This window comes from Mobula birostris, chromosome 21, assembly GCF_030028105.1.
Source record: "Mobula birostris isolate sMobBir1 chromosome 21, sMobBir1.hap1, whole genome shotgun sequence".
NCBI lineage: Eukaryota > Metazoa > Chordata > Chondrichthyes > Myliobatiformes > Myliobatidae > Mobula > Mobula birostris.
The window spans coordinates 65,454,430-65,473,601 of record NC_092390.1 but is presented as its reverse complement, the minus strand read 5'-3'; the positions used below and the strand labels follow the sequence as shown (position 1 = coordinate 65,473,601).

General features: G+C 42.9%; 1 long non-coding RNA gene across 3 annotated transcripts in view; it reads right to left on the bottom strand.

Moving 5' to 3' along the window:
* Positions 1-205: 205 nt before the first annotated feature.
* The window catches only part of LOC140185846 (uncharacterized), a 166,635-nt gene continuing 147,668 nt past the window's right edge, over positions 206-19,172 (bottom strand). For all 3 annotated transcript variants that reach the window (XR_011882741.1, XR_011882740.1, XR_011882739.1), the window contains 3 exons: positions 16,450-16,499; positions 7,229-7,383; positions 206-1,199 (listed from right to left, as the gene is read on the bottom strand). This is a non-coding gene — a long non-coding RNA (uncharacterized lncRNA). The remainder of the gene's footprint in view (positions 1,200-7,228; positions 7,384-16,449; positions 16,500-19,172) is intronic.

Sequence of the window (19,172 nt, the reverse complement as noted above, 5' to 3'; positions counted from 1 at the left end):
AGGGGGGAAAGGAGGGGGCAGGGTCCTGATTCTTACAACTGCCCAGGAAGTGAGATATCTAAGATTAAGTTAGATAAATAATATGTGGTATTCAAGGTTAGGGGGGGAGGGAAAGGAGAGAGAAGGGGATGGAGAAGGGAGGAGAGAAGAGAGGAGAAAAAGAGGGAGGGGGAGAGGGGAAGGGAAAGGAGGGAGAGAGGGGGAGAGAGGATGGGAAAGGAGGGGGAGAGGGGGAGAGGGGAGAGGGGAGAGAGGGAGACTATCAGTTTCATTGACCACTTTGATAGCGATATTAGAAGCATGAAACTTTTGAATTGATTCTTTTATTGATCTGTACCTCAACCATCAGGCTCTTGAACCAGAGAGGTAACTTCACTCAATTTCACTCACCTCATCACTTAACTGTTCCCAAGTGCTCTTCTCATGTTCCTGATATTTACTGCTTATTTATTTATTATTTATCTTTCTTTTCTATTTGCATAATTTGTTGTCTTTTGCACATTAGTTGCTCCTCTGTCCTGTTGGGTGCAGTCTTTCATTGATTCTATTGTGTTTCTTGGATATACTACGAATGCCAGCAATAAAATGAATCTCAGGGTTGCATGTGGTGACATACATGTACTTGAACAATAAATTTACTTTGAACTTTGAAAACATAAGCAAAAGCTCTAGTGTTACAAATAACATGAGGTAGATAACGAAAGCTCCATTGCCTCTAAAAGATTTCATGTATATCATCTTGAGATGTGTTTTAATGGCAAGTTTTGTGATATTAAGATTCAGTGCCATAATTCTTGGCTTTGAGCAGTAGTAGTGAGTTATCTAAAGGTTGATCTCAGGCTATGATAAACGTTGTACCCGTTCTTTTTCTTGTGCAAACTCGAAAGAACTTGAAAAATAAAGGGGAACACTGGTTAGATAAATGGTTGTTTCTCCAGATGATTCCTATCAAAGCAAAATGATATGTGCAAGTCCAAAAAAATGTAATGTATTTGCCCTGAAATTTCCAGAATTTGAAGAGGTCCTGAAAGTCTGTAGTCAGAACACTGGAACCTCTCTTCAGACCTTGCACTGGTGAGGAATGGCTGTTAGTCTTGATAAGGAAGCTGTACTCTGCTATGGTCACGTCTCTCTCACATCACTGTCATTTGTGAAGCACACTTGAAGTTGGAAGGCTTTTCAAACAGTGGTGTGACTGTCTACAGAAAAATAAAGCAGAAATGAAAATTAATTCCCTTCTCAGAAGGGGCTATCACAACCATTCAATGTGCAAAAAAACACATTTTTGAAAAGAAATGTCAGACCTTCTGTGGATTATATTGCAATACAGTGTTTAATTTGCCTAAGCACTTGAAATGTATTTTTCATATTCAAAATGAACTTTTAATTGCATGCTTAGTGAACAGATATCCACAATTATATTGTAAATCAGCAAAATTATTGAATAAGAGTATTTTCAGCCACGTCTGCACTTCTACTGTTTTAAGTCACCGTGGTAAAGAGGCCAATTGCTTAAATCTTTCCAGTTAGCATTGTAATAAAATTGTGGAAAATATGCAAACACATGGTGATGTTTTATGAAACTTGGCAAATGTTCCAAAAATGAGATTAAACCATATTATATTGCTGTGCTGGCAATGCAGAGGAACATAATCCTGTGTATAACCTCCACCAGACTGCACCTCCAGGGACTCCTTGATGCTGACACTAATATCTGCAAATTGAAGTATAATTCGATAGGATAAATACAGACACACCGTGGGAGGTTTTGGTCCATTTTGTGTGGCTGGGGCTCCTTAAATCCCAATGAAAAGCTGCCTGCCAGAAATGAAAAGCAGAAGGGTTGCTAGCTAGTCTTCAGGTGGTTCCAGGCAAGGTCAAGGTGTTGGAGGATCTGTGGGGACAAGGGGATTGTTAATGTCTGGGGTTGAACTTCTGCACCTCAGTTGAGATTGGCCGGTGTAAAGAGGTGGTGAGCCAGGGCCTGAGGTGAGTGATGACTGGGGAGAGGTGTAAAGTGATAGACAGGGTACCCCAGGTGGGGGTGAGTAGTGGAGGAGAGGTGGAATTGATAGACAGTGGCAAGTGGATAATAGATGGAGACAGACTAAAGAAATGATAGTGGGGTGGAGTAAGGTATTGGGGGGCGGTGTTGAGGGTGAAGCTTAGAGACAGCTGCTGGAGGGAGATAAGCAGCAACAGAAAAGGACTGGAGCTGGACTCATAAAGGAAGTGACTATGGGATTCATTAGAGGAGAGATGAATGGCAGCTAGCAGAGAGGGTGAGATGTGTGTGTGGTGGGTGGATAGAACCAGGAGGTGGGGAAGGGGATAAAATGGATGATGGCTGGAGCTGAAAATGGGGTGAGGGATAGGAGACAAAACTGGATAGACCAGAAGAGGATTAGAAGGAGACAAAGATGGAAAGGGGCAAAAAGGAAAGAAAGGGGAAAGGAACTCACCAAAGGGGAGATTAGTTTCCTAAAACTGGAAAACTCAATGTTCTTGCCAATGGGTTGTAAACTTCCCTAGCAGAAATTCCTGTCTTCCTGCGTTAGACATTCATGGTAGGCAAACATCTAAAATTAGATGCTCTAGTTTCATACAGTAGGATTATGCTTCTGTACCTGGCCAAGTAATCCAGAGAAATACAGTGCATTAATTTCTCAGGATAGCAACATAAATCTAGTCTGAAATGGGAACATTGGTAATGATTGCGATTGTCATAAAAAGGAAACTCATGGCCATTAGGACAGAAACCTTCACATTATTCCGGTCTAGATGCTACTTCGAGTGCTGCTAATTGTTAACTGACCAAGACCCTGCATCAAACAGCTGCACTCTGTGGAAATGCCATCATCACAAAGGACTGCAGATACACAGAAATGTAACCAACCATCACCTTCCCAAAGTAAACACTAGCCAGAAATACAATGTTGGCTTCCCTTTCAATAACCAGATCTCGCACACCAGAAAGTAAAAGATGACAACAGAAAGCTGTATGATAATTGATCACCAAAGAGTGAGTTCCCATGATGCAGCAGAAATAATTTGGTAGAGGCTGTGAAAGAGGAGTCTTTGGATTACCTGTACTTCACTGATCTGTCTGCACATGGAGAACCAAATAGACCATGCCAACAATCCCCATAGCTGGTGCCTAAAATGAAGTCTGAACCTTGTGTGTGATAGATGACCTTGGATAAAACAACATCATTGACACATTTTATCTCACAATACGCCATCACAGAAGCAGAATAAAATAAAATCTGGCTTGGAGGCAGATGGATAATGACACAATGATCAAAAGCCTGTTTGAAATGGTTGGCTTTCAGAAACAGCTTAAAAGGATGAAACAGCAGGCAAGGTATATGGAATGATTTCTAGAATTTAGGATGCTCACTGTCATTGGCATGTCTGCTGCTGGTAAATTTAGATTTGAAGTTGGTTCAGAAACTAGGAATGGAGAAGCTTAGATATCTTGGAGGGTTTGGGGACTGGAGAAATTGCAACAACCTGAAGCACTGAGACCATGGAGGAACCTGAAAGTGAGGATGCTTAGCCATAATTCAACTAGAGGTCAATATAAGTAATCAAATATAGTTCAAGTTCCACTCCAATGGTTATTCAATCATATATGAATACCCATGAATATAACCAAATAAAACAGTGTACTCTGGGGTCAAGGTGCAAAACACAGCACCAACAGTCATACACAGCACAAGGCACACATACCACATAAAAGATACCAGTAAAATACAGTCGCACAAAATCAATGTAGTCCAAGACCCTGAGTCGATGAGCGTTGCAGCAGTCTGAGTTGAACACAATACAGCTTGCCTTCTGCCAAGCAAACACCGGGAAACCAATAGATGAGGTGAGCCTATCAGGACAGTATCATAGGGTTTAGAATGATTGCTTCCTGAAGACATAGTAAATATAAAGAACTTGGGAAATTAGATACTAGATAGAAAGAAATGGGTAAATCCAGCTAAATTATTCTGATATTTTGTAGAAAAATGGCTCAGTCAATACTGAACTGTGGTTTGCAACTTAATTCCCCTTTCATCACAAAGGATATAACTTCATTATAATAGTAGAATGACCAAGATTGTTCAAAGCTTTAAGAAATAAAGTTATAAACAAAAAAGTCTCAAGTTACTAAAGTTGTATATTTATTGCAGAAAGGGAAGACTGACAGCAGATAATAAAAGCAAAAATTCCTTCAATCTACATTTTGCATCAGGGTCAATTCTGCTGCCTGTTGACAAAGTCCTGCTATAAGACCACGTTGCCAGACTACCGAACATAGAACAGTACAGCACAGTACAGGCCCATCAGCCCACGATGTTGAGTCAACCTTTTAACGTACTCCCAGATCAATCCAACTCTTGCCTCCCACTCAGCTCTCCATTTTACCTTCATCCATGTGCCTATCTAAGAGTCTCTTAAACTTCCCCAGTGTATCTGCCTCAACCATTACTCCTGAGAGCACATTCTCACCTCTCCATGTAAAAAAATTACCCTTGACATCGCCCTATGCATTCCCCTAATCACTCCCCTAAATAGCTCATATTAGCTATTTCCACCCTGGGAAACAGAGCCTTGGGTTGTCCACTCTGTCAATGCCTCATCATAACACTCACAGCAGAGAAACAGAAAAAGGATATTCTCACAGGTAGGTATTTGAGCCTGAATTGGAGAGTAAGTATCATAAAATAATGTAGCACATGGGGGGGGGGGGGGAAGAAGTCATTTGTGCATTGAGTTTGTGTCAGTTATTTCAAAAGCAAACCAGTTAGCCCTGCTTCCTCTATCCTTCCCATAAGCCTGTATATTTCTCTCCTTGAAAGACTTCTAGTCCTTTCTGAAGATCACTATTCACCACAGTACCTGACAGTATATTCGAAATCCCTAAAGTTCTGCCTCACGTCACTGCCAAGTTCACTACTTTGCACCATTCAGGATTTTGGGTCTTTCTGATCTCCACTGCCAGATTACTTGCAGGTTTCAGGAATGTTCTGGCAAGAGCTCCCTAATGATAAGGGTGACTGAGAAGTAATAGGAATGCACAAGATCCCATCAGAATTTAACAAGCAGGCAAGCTAGAGAGTGCTTGAAGCTGTTAAAGTTGTGAGGAGCAGCTGTTAAAGATATTACTGTGTTAATACAAACCAAGGCCCATGACTTAAAACAGTTATTTGTTTGTTTTGTGGCTTCTCTGATACTATCATAGAAATAACACAATAAAAATCAGATGGTGATTTGTGCCAGTAATTCCATCAGATAAACCTCAGAGTATACTGGGATATTTATTAACATCTTTCATTCCAAAGATATTCCATAATTGCTCTGGCTTCCCTCTTGCCAGCTTAATCACAGGCAGCCATTTACAGAAAAATGTTCTCAATTGGCTATAACTCTGATCTCGGGCAGCAATGTAAATACAGGATATCGCTTTTCTGAACTCTTACTACGGGGTTTGGAGCCAGCTGTCACACGCCTTTCCAGCAAAGAGTTGCTGCTTCCTCTGTTAAATAAGAGAGGTTCTCATCAAGCACACATTTGGCAAGGTTTCATGGAGAACACTGTTCACACATTTGTAAGGCATTATAGACAGGATATTATTGCTTGTGCAGAATTTGAGCTTTGACATTGCAGCTCTAAGTAGTGAATTATTAACCTGGAAAATGGCCTCTTTTATTAATCTCTCCAAATTGTCCTTTATTTCCTCCACTACTGATATCATTATTCACACTGGATATTGCTTTCATCTGATTATCCTTTCAAAAAATGGTAATCAAGTTCAGAAAATCCTGCTTTTGACCTCAAAAACTAGAGCAACATTGGACATTAATAAATAGTGGGGTGGAATTAATAAGGCAGCAGTATCTTCATGGGGGCTGAACACAGTATGTACAGACTGAGGGGTGCACCCATAGCTTGCATACATCCCTGGCCAATTGGGTTGGCAGCATTCCCATCAGAATGGTTTTGGCCAACCTTTTCAGACACTTTGTAGTGTTATTTGTTTAACGTTCAAAGTGCATTTATTATCGAAGTATGTATACTGTATACAACCTTGAGATTCACCTTCTTGTGGGCAGCCACAAAACAAAGAAACACAGTAGAATCCATGGAAAAAATCCATAGCAAGTTTAAAAATTTCCATTGCTTCTTCCCAGCTTGTGGATGGAATTACCCTCCCGCATGAATTGGGGGGGGGGGGGGGGTGTCATGACAAGAGGCGAGGGTTCGGCGACATGTACCGGCTCTGCGCTGAACTGAGACGGAGGTTGTGTCCTGCTCTCGCTGCTCCGTCTTCATGTCTATGCACTCACTTTTGTTCTCAACACTACTTACTTACTTTTATTATTTGCACGATTGATTTTTTTTCTCTCTGCACATTGGGTGTTTGATGGTCTTCTTTATGGGTTTCTTTGTTCTGTGGCTGTCTGTAAGGAAATGAATCTGAAACTGCAACATTAAAAACTCATTTCAAATAAAACACAAGGCACACACCACAACAAATTAACCAAAGGGAATGATATTGTCACACAGTCTAAAGGGTTTCTTTCAGTAGCTGGTTTCTAGTCAGTTGCGTCATTGGCTGGAGCGAAGGGTAATTTTGCTGGTGTAAACCATGGCCTGGATGTCATGAATGGATTTACTGTAACGACATCAGCAATGTAAACTAGCTTCTCAATGAATCATATTACTCAGTGACAAAGTGACGTTTTTTCAACACAGCTCTCAGCCACCACTGCAATTGCTTCAAAACGGCTTGAGTCATGTGCACTCTGATGTGGATCCACAATCATCAGTTACTATGTCATTCATCCTTATTTTCAGATACTAGAGGTCGTGGGTTAAGGGTGAAAGATGAAAAGTTTAAGGAGAGCATGAGGGGGAACATTTTCACTCAGATGGTTGTGAGAGTGTGGAATTAGCTGCCAGTGCAAGTGGTGCATGCAAGCTCGACTTCAATATTTAAGAAAAGTTTGGATAGGTACATAGATGGGAGGGGTGTGGAGGGCAGGTCAATAGGACTAGGTAGTTTAATTGGTTCGGCATGGATGAGATGGCAAAGGGCCTGTTTCTGTGCTTCATTTTTCTATGATTCGATGACTTTACGAGGTCTTCGAGGGTAAGATCCTGCAAGTTTCTAAAATCCTCACATTGGAGTTGGGCGGAGACCAGTCAACATGAGGGATTGCATAAAAAGAGATACCTTTCAATTAGCCGATGGGTCTCGGCCCGAAACATCGACTGTACCTCTTCCTATAGATGCTGCTTGGCCTGCTGCGTTCACCAGCATCTTTTGTGTGTGTTACCTTTCAATTAAGTCGAGGATAAGATTTAAAAGGCAGAACTTCATGTGTTGAACTGCAACAAATCAGCAAGAGAGATTCTTAGAGACAACATACAAAAATAACGCAAGTACAAGTGGAGTGGCCATCCTTTTGTGTGAGCCAGTTTTAGAGTGGCTTTGGCTCATCAGGCTCGGGCAAGATCAGGCTTGGGCGCAATAGAATATCTGGTACGTTCCTCGTTTTTTGTTCTTTGTTCATCCCTCGTCTATTAGGGTAGACTAGTACAGTGAGGATGGGTCCGGGGCAGTGTTTTGTACTCTGGGTTGTGGGTAGTCTGGGAAACCTCCACTCTCCCAGATAAACACACCTGCACCAGGTGCATGCACCTAGCTGCAGCTCCTGAGAGAACATATTAAGGAACTGGAGCTGCAGCTTGATGACCTTCAACTCATACAGGAGACTGAGGAGCTGATAGACAGGAGCTACAGGGAGGTAGTCACCCCTAGATTTCAGGAGACAGGCAACTGGGTGATTGTCCGGACAAGGAAGGGAAATGCACTGCCAGAGCTGAGCACACCTGTGGCTATTCCCCTCAATAATCAATATACAACATTAGATACTTTTGAAGGGGATGACCTACTGGGAGTCTCCGGCACTGAGTCTGGTCCTGTGGTTAAGAACAGCAGAGAGGTAAAGAGGATTGCAGTGTTGACAGGGGTTTCCATAGTCAGAGGAACAGAGACAAGGTTCTGTGGGTGCGATTGAGACCCCCAGATGGTATGTTTACTCCTGAATGCCAGGATCAGGGATGTCTCGGATCATGTCCATGGCATTCTCAAGGGCAAGGGTCTGCAGCCAGAAGTCTTGGTGCATATTGGCACCAATGACATAGGCAGACAAAGAGAGGAGGTCCTGAAGAGCAAAGCTGAGAAACAGGACCTCCAGGATAGTAATCTCTGGATTGCTGCCCATGCCAATCGCCAGAGAGGGCAAGAATAGGATGATTGGCATGTGAACGCATGGCTAAGGAAATGGAGCAGGGGCAGGGGTTCAGATTTATGGATCACTGGGATATCGCCCGGAGAAGGTACGACCTATACAAAAGGGATGGGTTACAGGGTCCAGTATCCTTGCAGGCAGGTTTCCTATAGCTATTCAGGAGGGATCAAACTAGTTGCGCAGGGGAATGGGACCTACAGTGATACTAGTAGAGATGAGGTAGTTTGTTTACAAATAAAGGCAGTGTGTAGTGAGACACCTAGCAAGGAGAGGCTATTGACAGGGCAAATTGCAGTCAACAGGATGAATGACAACGTAAGAGGTGGCCAAAATTGAAAAGGGTGAAAACAGGACTTAAGGTGTTACATTTGAATGCATGCAGTATATGGAATAAGGTAGACGAACTTGTAGTACAATTACAGATTGACAGGTATGGTATTATAGGCATTAGTAAATCATGGCTGAAAGAAGATTTGTAGTTGTGAGCTTAACGTCCAAGCATACACATTGTATCTAAAGGACATCCTGGTAGGCAGAGGGGGTGATGTGGTTGTCTTGGTAAGAAATGGAATCAAATCATTAGAAAGAGGTGACATAGGTGTTGAGTCATTGTGGGTAGAACTAAGGAAAAGCAAGGGGAAAAATATGCTGATGGGAGTTATATACAGACTTCCAAATAATAGTAAGAAAGTTGTCTACAAATTACAATGGGATTCAGAAAATGCATGCCAACAGGGGAATGTTACAACATGCATGGGGAATTTCAATATGCAGGTATATTGGGAAAATCAGGCTGTTGCTGGATCCCAAGAGGGGGAATTTCTAGACTGCCTATGAGATGGCTTTTCAGAGCAGTTCCTAGTTGAGCCCCTTAGGGGGATCAGCTATACTAAACTGGGTGTTGTGCAATGAACCAGAACTGACTAGGGAGCATAAAGTAAAAGAGAACTATTTAGGGAAAAGTGATCATAATATGATCAAATGCACTCTGAAATTTGAGAAGGAGAATCTAAAGTCGATGTATCAGCCTCAAAGTGGAGTAAAAGCAATTACAGAGGCATGAGAGAGGAGCTGGCCAGAATTGACTGGAAAAGAACACTGGCAAGGATGTTGGCAGAGTAGCAATAGCTGGAATTTCTGGAAGCAATTCAGAAGGCACAGGATATATACATCCCAAAGAGGAAGAAGTATTCTAAAGGAAAGATGACACAACCATAGTTAACAAGATAAGTCAAAGCCAACATCAAAGCCAAAGAGAGGGCATATAATAGAGCAAAAAATGAGTGGGAAATTAGAGGATTAGGAAGCTTTTAAAAACCAACAGAAAGCAACTGAAGAAGTCATTAAGAAGGCAAAGATGGAATACGAAGATAAGCTAGCCAATTAAAGGAGGTATCAAAAGTTTCTTCAGAGAAATAAAGTGCAATAGAGAGGCAAGTGTGGATATCAGACCATTGGAAAACGATGCTGGACAGGGAGTAATGGGGGATACCAAAATAGCGGATGAACTGAATAAGTACTTTGCATCAGTCTTCACTGCAGAAGGCACCAACAGTATGGTGGAAATTCCAGGTGTCAGGAATCATGAAGTGTGTGAAGTTACCATAACTAGCGAGAAGGTTCTTAGGAAACTGAAAGGTCTAAATGTAGATAGATCACCTGGACCAGATGGTATACACCCCAGAGTTCTGAAAAGGGTGGCTGAAGAGATTGTTGTAGCACTTATAATAATCTTTCAAGAATCATTAGATCCTGGAATTGTTCTGGAGGATTGGAAAATTACAAGTATCACACCATTCTTCGAGAAGGGAGATAGGCGGAAAAAAGGAAACTATAGGCCAGTTGGTCTGACCACAGTGGTTGGGAAGATGTTGGAGTTGATTATTAAGAGCTTGTTAAGAGTTAAGAGCTCGTGGTATTACAGGAAAGATTCTAGCATGGATAAAGCAGTATATGACTGGCAGGAGGCAAAGAGTGGGAATAAAGGGAGCCTTTTCTGGTTGGGTTACCCTCAAACAGGATAAATTCACTCAACTTCACTTGATCCATTATTGAAATATTCCAGCAACCTATGGACTCAGTTGCAAGAACTCCTCATAAGACGTAAGAGCAGAATTAGGTCATTCAGCCCATCGAGTCTGCTCCACCATTCCATCATGGCTGATCTTGGATCTCACTCAACCCCATACACCTGCCTTCTCGCCATATCCTTTGATGCCCTGACTGATCAGGAAATGATTAACTTCCACCTTAAACATACCCATGGACTTGGCCTCCACCACATTCCACAGATTCATTACCCTCTGGCTAAAAAAATCCCACTTTACCCCTGCTCTAAAGGGTTGACCCTCAATTTTGAGGCTGTGCCCTCTAATTCTGGATACCCCCACCATAGGAAACATCCTCTCCACATCCACCCTTTCTGGTCCTTTCAACATTTGGTAGGTTTCAATGAGATCCCCCCCACATTCATCTAAATTCCAGGGAGTACAGGCCCAAAGCAACCAAACACCCCTTCATTCCCTGAATTATCCTCGTGAACCTCCTCTGGACTCCCTCCAAAGACAACACATATTTTCTGAGATACAGAACCCAAAACTGTTGAAATACTCCAAGTGCAGCCTGAGTAGTGTGAGCCATAAATTTTGAATTTACCAGAGCTGAAAAATTAATAACTAAAAATAAAAGCAAATTCTAAACAAATAAACTTTAAGTCTAACTTTGATTGATATAGTATAAAGCCCAATTTCCAGAGGACACATACAAGTTGCATTTTATATTTGTGGGGTAAGTACAGAATGGAGAAAAGAAGATGTTAGTCAGGCCAGGACCATTATTCCCTGGAATGTAGGAGATTGAGGGCTGGTGCTTTAAAAGTATATAAATTCATGAGGAGCATAGATAGAGCAAATCCACAAAATCACGTTTCAGCGAAGGGCAACCAAAAACTAGAGAGCAAAGATTTAAGGTGGGACATGAAAGATTTAAAAGGAATGCAAGTGACAACTCCTTCATGGAAAGGGTAGCGGGCTCTTTGAGGCTTCAGATAGAGAAAGCAAAGGAAACAAATGCTGAAGGTCAAGTTTGTTTTCTTCACTTAGTACAGCAGAGATGCCAGGAGGAAGTGGAATGCTCCTCTTGCAGGATGTAGGAAGGCATAGTGACTGCTTGTGTCTCTGCTGATTACAACTGTGAGCAGTGCATCCAGCTGCAGCTTCTAACAAATCACATTAAAGAGTAGGAGCTGGAACTGGATGAACTCCGAATCATTTGGGAAGCTGAAGGAGTGATAGATAGGACTTACAGAGAGGTAGGACACAGGAAATTGGGTGACAGTCAGGAAAGGGAAAGGGGTTAAGGAGCCAGTGCAGGGTACCCCTGTGGCCATCTCCTCCAACAACAGGTATATCATTTTGGACACTGTTGGGGATGGGGGGTGGTGGTGTTGGCTTAACAGAGGGAAGTCACAGAGGTCTGGTCTCGAGCCTATAATATTAAAGAGGGTGCCAAAAGTTTCTTCAGATACATAAAAGTGTAAAAGAGAGGTGAGAATGGATATTTGAATCCTAAAAAAAATGCTGGCGAAGTAAAAAAAATGGGGGACAAGAAAATGGCAGAGGGACTGAATAAGTATTTCGCAACAGTCTACACTGTGGAAACCACTAGCTATATGGTGGAGGTGTCAGGGGTCATGAAGTGTGTGAAGTTACCTTTGCTAGAGAGAAGGTTCTTGGGAAACTGAAAGGTCTGAAAGTAGACAAATCATCTGGACTAGATGGTGTACGGCCCAGAGTTCTGAAAGAAAAATGGTGAAGAGATTGTGGAGGCTGTAGTAATGATCTTTCAAGATCACTAGATTCTGAAATGGTTGCAGAAGACTGGAAAATTGTAAATAACACTCTACTCTTCAAGAAATAACAGAGGGAAAAGAAAGGAAACTATAGGCCAATTAGTCTGACCTCAGTCGTTGGGAAGATGTTGGAGTCGATTATTAAGGATGAGGTCTCAGGGGACTTGGAGGCCCAGCATAAAATAGGCCGTAGTCAGCATGGTTTCTTCAGTTGAAAATCTTGCCTGACAAATCTGTTGGAATTCTTTGAAGAAATAACAAGCAGAACCGACAAAGAATAATCCGTTGAAGTTGTGCACTTAGATTTTCAGAAGGCCTTTGACAAGGTGCCACACGCGAAGCTGCTTAACAAGCCATGAGCCCATGGTATTACAGGAAAGATTCTAGCATGATAAGGCAGTGGCTGATTGGCAGGAGGCAAAGAGTGGGAATAAAGGAAGCCATCTCTGGGTCGCTGCAGGTGACTAGTGGTGTTCCACAGCAGTCTGTGTTAGGATCAATTCTTTTTTACATCATATGTCAATGATTTGGATGATGGAATTGAAGGCTTTGTTGCTATGTTTGCAGATGATACAAAGATAGGCGGAGGGGCAGGAAGTTTTGAGGAAGTAGAGAGGCTACAGAAGGACTTAAACAGATCAGACAAATTAGGAGAATGAGCAAAGAAATGGCAGATGAAATATAGTGTCAGGAAGTGAACGGTCATGCACTTTGGTAGAAGAAATGAAAGGGTTGACTATTTTTTAAAAAGAGAAAATACAAAAAACTCGGATGCAAAGCAGGATTCCCTTAAGGTTCCAATCATAAACAAGTCAAAATCTGCAGGTGCTGGAAATCCAAGAAACATACACAAAATGCAGGAGGAACTCAGCTGGCCAGGCAGCATCTAGAAGAGTACAGTCAATAGTTCAGATCAAAACCCTTCAGCAGGACTGGAGAAAAAAGCTGAGGAGTGGATTTAAAAGGTGGGGGAGGGCAGAGAGAAACACAAGGTGGTAGGTGAAACCTAAAGGGGGAGGGATGAAGTAAGGAGCTGGGAAGTTGGTGAACAGACAAAAGGCCATGGAAGAAAGAAAAGGGGGGACAAGCACCAGAGGAAGGTGATAGGCAGGCAAGGAGATAAGGTGAGAGAGGGAAGAGGGGATGGGGACTGGTGAAGGAGAGGGCTGGGGAGGGCATTACTGGAAGTTCAAGAAAGCGACGTTCATGCCATCAGGTTGGAGGCTACCCAGATAGAATATAAAGTGTTATTCCTCCAACCTAAGTGTGGCCTCACCATGACTGCGGAGGAGGCCATGGATGGACATTTCGGAATGGGAATGGGAAGTGCAATTAAAATGGGTGGCCACTGGGAGATCCTGCTTCTTCTGCCAGACCAAGCTTACATGCTCGGTGAAGCGGTCTCCCAATCTACGTCGGATCTCACTGATATACAGGAGGCCACACAGGGAGCACTGGACACAGTATATGGCCCCAAGAGACTCACAGGTGAAGTGTCGCCTCACCTAAAAGGACTGTTTGAGGCCCTGAATGTTAGTGAGGGAGGAGAGAGGAGGTGTAGGGGCAGGTGTAGCACTATTCCGCTTGCAAGAATAAGTGTCAGGAGGGAGATCGGTGAGGAGGTACAAATTAGACAATGGAGTCGGGTAGGGAGTGATCCCTGCGGAAAGCAGAAAGTGGGGGGGGGGTGGCAGGGAAAGATGTGCTTGGTGGTGGGATCCTATTGGAGATGGCAGAAGTTTCGGAGAGTCATGTGCTGGATGCAGAAGCTGGCGGAGTGGTAGGTGAGGACAAGTGGAACCCTATCCCTGGTAGGACGGAGTAAGAGCAGATGTGCATGAAATGGAAGAGATGCGGTTGAGGGCCATGTTGATGGTGGAGGAAGGGAAACCCTTTTCTTTGAAAAAGGAGGACACTTCCTTCGTTCTAGAATGAAAAGCCTTATCCTGAAAGGAGATGCAACGGAGATGGAGGAATTGAGAGAAGGGGATGACATTTTTACAAGTAACAGGCTGTGCGAGTCTGTGGGTTTATAATAAACATCGGTGGATAAGCTGTCTCCAGAGACAGAGATAGTGAAATCGAGAAAGAGGAGGGAGGGGTCAGAAATGGACCAGGTAAATTTGAGGGCAGGGTGGAAGTTGGAAGCAAAATGGATGAAGTCGATGAGTTCAGCATGGGTGCAGGAAGCAGCACCAATGCTGTCATCGATGCAGCATAGGAAAAGTGCAGGATGGCCACCAGTGTAGGCTTGGAACGTAGACTGTTCCACAAGACTGACAAACAGGAAGTTTGCAGGTTGAGTCTGTGGTGAGGAAGACAAATGCGATATTAACATTCATTTCAAGAGAACCAGAATATAGAAGCAAGGATGTAATGTTGAGACTTTATAAAGCATTGGTGAGGTCTCACTTGGAAAATTATGAGCAACTTTGGGCCCCTTATCTTAGAAAGGATGTGCTGACACTGGAGAGGGTTCAAAGGATGTTCACAAAAATGATTCCAGGAATGAATGGCTTGTCATTTGAAGAGTGTTTGATGGCTCTGGGCCTTCATTCACTGGAATTCAGAAGAACAAAGGGTTATCTCATTGAAACCATTCGAGGGGTGAAAGACCTTAACAGAGTGGATGTGGAGAGGATGTTTCCTCTGATGGGAGAATCTAAGACTAGAGGACACAGCCTCAGAATAGACGGGCGTCTTTTTTAGAATGGAGATGAGAAGGAATTGCTTTTGCCAGAGGGTTGTGAATCTGTGGAATTTTTTGCTACAGGCAGATGCGGAGGTAAAGTCTTTATGTATATTTAAGGTAGAGGTTGATTGATTCATGATTGGTCAGGGTGTGAAGGGGTATTGTGAGAAGGCAGAAGATTGGGGGTGAGAGGAAAATTGGATCAGCCATGACAAAATGGTGGAGCAGACTTGATGGGCCAAAAGCCTAATTCTACTCCTATATCTTATGTAAATAGAACAAGCTGCTAAGGGAAGTGATTGAAGCGGGTGCAATAATACATAAACTATATCAAAGTCAAAGACGAGTTGATTGCCATATACGCAAGTACATTTATGCATTATATAAGCAGCATTCATAAAAAATCACATATTAAGCATAAATTATATACTGTGCTGTGAAAAGATCACAATTAATGCAAAAATAGGTCCACTGTAGTGTAAAGTGTTGAAAATGGTCATAGGGTTGCCATACCGAGGTAGTGATTGGGGTTGTGCAGATTGGTTCAAGAAGCAAATGCCTGAAGGGAAGTAGCTTTTCTTGAACTTGGAGGTGTAGGATTTCAGGCATCTGTATCTCCTGCCCAATGGTAGTTGTGAGAAGATAGCATGACCCATATGATGGTTATGTACATGGATAGGAGAGGTTTAGAAAGATATGGACCAATTTAAGGTGTCACAGCAGCAACCTTGCATTCAACAGCACTAAGACCAAACAGCCGATTGGGGACTTCTGGAAGGGTAAAATGAGGGAACATGAGCCAATGCTCACAGAGGAATCAGAAGTGGAAAGAGTGAGCAATTTCAGGTTCCTGGGTGTCAATATCTCTGAGGGTTGAACCTGATCCCATTAATCGATGCTGCTATAAAGAAGACAAGACAGTGGCTATATTTCATCAGGAGTTTAAGGAGATTTGGTTTGTCACCTAAAACAATCAAAAACTTCTACAAATGTACTGTGGAGAGCATTCTGACTGACTGCATCACTGTCTGGTATGGGATGGGGGAGAAGGCTACTGCACAGGATCGAAGTAAGATGTGGAGAGTTGTAAATTTAGTTAGCTCCATCATGGGTACTAGCCTCTGTAGTATCCAAGACATCTTCAAGGAGCAGTGCCTCAGAAAGGCGGCTTCCAGCATCGAGGACCCCCACCACCCAGGACGTGCCCTCTTTTCACTGTTACCATCAGGAAGGAGGTATAGAAGCCCGAAGGCACACATTTAGCAATTCAGGGACAGCTTCTTCCCTTCTGCCATCTGATATCTGAATAGACATTGAATCCATGAACAGAACCTCACTACTTTTCTTATAAATTTCTGTTTTTGCACTATTTGTCTTAACCATTTAATATACATACTGTACATATACTTGCTGTAATTCAGATTTTTTCTCTTTTTATCATGTATTGCATTGTACTGCCGCCACAAAGTTAACAAGTTTCACAACATATGCTGGTGATATTAAAGCTGATTCCCATTCTGAAATAGACAGACAGAATGAGCCTGTTGACTGAAGGGTCAGCTTTCATGCTGGACAATTCTGAGACCAAGACGACTTACTTGTTTCCTTCCACCAGCTTCCAGAAGAGTATTGAAATCCTATGTTATATCTGAAAAAAATGTGGTGAACGGCATGAGTTCCTTTTTATGGAAAAGGTATAGCATGGAGTTTGAAATTCTCTGTTGAAAATATCAACAATAGAAAGATAAGTTCAAACGAAACAAAAAGGTTCAGAACACAGAACATAAAAAATCATACACAATATACAAAAACATGCACAATATAGGCCCTTTGGCCCACAAAGCTGTACCGAACATATCCTTACCTTAGGAATTACTAGACTTACCCATAGCCCTCCATTTTTCTAAGCTCCATGTAGCCATCCAGGAGACTCTTAAAAGATCCTATTGTATCCACCTCCAGCACCGTCACCGGCAGCCCATTCCACGCACTCACCACTCTCTGCATAAAAAACTTACCTCTGATGTCTCCTCTATACCTACTTCCAAGCACTTTAAAACTGTGCCCTCTCGTGCTAGCCATTTCAGCCCTGGGAAAAAGCCTCTGACTATCCACACGATCAATGCCTCTCATTATCTTGTACACCTCTATCAGGTCACCTCTCATCCTTCATCGCTCCAAGGAAAAAAGACCCAGTTCACTCAACCTATTCTCATGAGGTATGCTCCCGATCCAGGCAACACCCTTGTAAATCTTCTCTGCACCCTTTCTATGGTTCCACATCCTTCCTGTAGTGAGGCGACCAGAACTGAGCACAGTATTCCAAGTGGGGTCTGACCAGGGTCCAATATAGCTGCAATATTACCTCTTGGCTCCTTAACTCAATCCCACGATTGATGAAGGCCAATGCACTGTATGCTTTCTTAACCACAGAGTCAACCTGCGCAGCAGCTTTGAGTGTCCTATGGACTCAGACCCCAAGATCCCTCTGATCTTCTACACTGCCAAGAGTCTTACCATTAATACTATATTCTGTCATCATATTTGACCTACCGAAATAAACCAGCTCACACTTATCTGGGTTGAACTCCATCTGCCACTTCTCAGCCCAGTTTTGCATCCTATCAATGTCCCACTGTAACCTCTGACAGCCCTCCACATTATCCACAACACCTCCAACCTTTGTGTCATCAGCAAATTTACTAATCCATCCCTCCACTTCTTCATCCAGGTCATTTATAAAAATCACAAACAGAAGGGGTCCGAGAACAGATCCCTGAGGCACACCACTTGTGACCGACCTCCATGCAGAATATGACCCGTCTACAACCACTTTTTGCCTTCTGTGTGCAAGCCAGTTCTGGATCTACAAAGTAATTTCCCCTTGGATCCCATGCCGCCTTAATTTCTCCATCAGTCTTGCATGGGGTACCTTGTCAAGTTCCTTGCTGAAATCTATATACACTACATCTACTGCTCTACCCTCAATGTGTTTAGTCACATCCACAAAAAATTTAAATCAGGCTCATAAGGCACGACCTGCCTTTGACAAAGCCATGCTGACTATTCCTAATCATATTATGCCTCTCCGAATGTTCATAAATCCTGCCTCTCAGGATCTTTTCCATCAACTTACTAACGACTGAAGTAAGACTCACTGGTCTATAATTTCCTGGGCTATCTCTACTCCCTTTCTCGAATAATGGAACAATATCCTCAACCCGCCAATCCTCCGTAAACTCTCCCGTCCCCAATTTATGCTTCCAAGTTCCTGCCTGATTGCTTCATATTTCCCCTTAATCCAATTAAACGCTTTCCTAACTTGTCTGTTCCTATCCCTCTCTAATGCTTTGGTAAAGGAGATAGAATTGTGATCACTATCTCCAAAATGCTCTCCAACTGAGAGATCTGACACCTGACCAAGTTCATTTCCCAATACCAGATCAAGTACAGCCTCTCCCCTTGTAGGCTTATCTACATAATGTGTCAAGGAACCTTCCTGAACACACCTAACAAACTCCACCCCATCTAAACCCCTCGCTCTAGGGACATGCCAATCGATATTTGGGAAATTAAAATCTCCCACCACGACAACTCTGTTATTATTACACCTTTCCAGAATCTGTCTCCCTATCTGCTCCTTGGTGTCCCTGTTACTATTGGGAGGTCTATAAAAAACACCCAGTAGAGTTATTGACCCCTTCCTGTTCCTAACTTCCATCCACACAGAATCCGTAGACAATTCCTCCATGACTTCCTGCTTTTCTGCAGCTGTGATTCTATCTCTGATCAGCTGTGCCACGCCCCCACCTCTTTTGCCTCCCTCCCTGTCCTTTCTGAAACATCGAAAGCCTGGCACTCGAAGTAACCATTCCTGCCCCTGAGCCATCCAAATCTCTGTAATGGCTACAACATCATAGCTCCAAGTACTGATCCACACTCTAAGCTCATCAGCTTTGTTCACAATACTCCTTGTATTAAAATCGACACATCTCAAACCATCGGTCTGAGTGTGTCCCTTCTCTATCATCTGCCTATCCTCCCTCTCGCACTGTCTCCAAATTTTCTGTGTTTGTGAGCCAACCGTCTCTTCCTCTGTCTCTTCTAGTTTAAACTCTCCCCAATAGCCTTAGCAAACCTCCACTCTAGGATATTGGTCCCCCTGGGATTCAAGTGCAACCCGTCCTTTTTGTACAGGTCACTCCTTCCCCAAAAGATGTCCCAATGATCCAGAAATCTGAATCCTGTCCCCTGCTCCAATCCCTCAGCCACACATTTATCCTCCACCACACTCTATTCCTATACTCACTGTCTCGTGGCA